Consider the following 1,115-nt stretch of genomic DNA (forward strand, 5'->3'; position numbering starts at 1 on the left):
ATTAATGCAAATTATGCAGTTTGTAGTTCAAAGCAGCCAGTTCCACGATGTTGAATTCGATATTTATCAATTCTTGATAAAACTAAATAATAATTGTGGTCTGACAAGAATAACAATTAATGCTAGAAAATTTAATATGACATTACGAATTATTTTCAAAAGAAGATGACACTTCTTTGCCTTGCTTGGCTAGCGCGTATTGTTTTGCATTTGTCGCTGAGTTATTTTTCTCAAATACCCAAATCGGTTAATTTAAATTTTTTCTGTTTCGAATGTTTCTAATTTCTGAGTTATTATTTAATTATGTCATGCTATGCAAATCATCAACAAAATTCTCAAGGATATATGGTGGTAGTTTTCTTTTCAATTGATCTACCATTATTTCTTTTTACTTATCGAATTCTGTAATCTTTCTACCATTTTATTCCACTCATGATAAAAAATAAAAATGGTTTAACTATTATGGGCGGAATCTCACCAAGGGTATACTTAGCTCGCACAATACTAAAACTATAACCCTACACAAATTTGGCGAAACCTTTCAGCTGAGAATAAAAGCAATAAAATAAATTCTTTCTCGGTTAAACATTTTTCATTTCGTTCTATGATAATATATTCAAGAAAATATTTTGCATACTGTCTATTCCAACTAAATGCTGCTGTAAAATATGGTTTGTTAAATTAATTTAAGATTAAAAAAAAAAAAAAAAACCCACATTCTTACAAATTCACACAAAACAGTAAAAAATTTTACCTGGTATAACGTTATCCAAGTTTGTTAATCCAGAGTTTTCTTGTGTTAACGCGCTTTCACCATTTCTCAATCATCTCGCGTTTTGGAAGGAAATAAGGAAAACTAACATTATTTTGAGAAGCTCGAGAATATTACTAAGGGACGAAACAATTTCTGTAGCTGAAAGCAATCTACGACACATCAATTGCGTTAAAAAATACTCAGAACAAACTGCCTGTGCTTACGTCAACAGACACACGTGGAATGCAATGTGGCAATGTTTTAGTTTTTTCGGCAGTTTTATAAATCACTACAAGGTAGCGTGTTCGAGCGCTGGAGTTGCGAATCTGTTAAATTTAATTATAAAATAGTAAACGAGAGT

This window comes from Uloborus diversus, unplaced genomic scaffold (assembly GCF_026930045.1).
Source record: "Uloborus diversus isolate 005 unplaced genomic scaffold, Udiv.v.3.1 scaffold_631, whole genome shotgun sequence".
Classification (NCBI taxonomy): Eukaryota; Metazoa; Arthropoda; class Arachnida; order Araneae; family Uloboridae; genus Uloborus; species Uloborus diversus.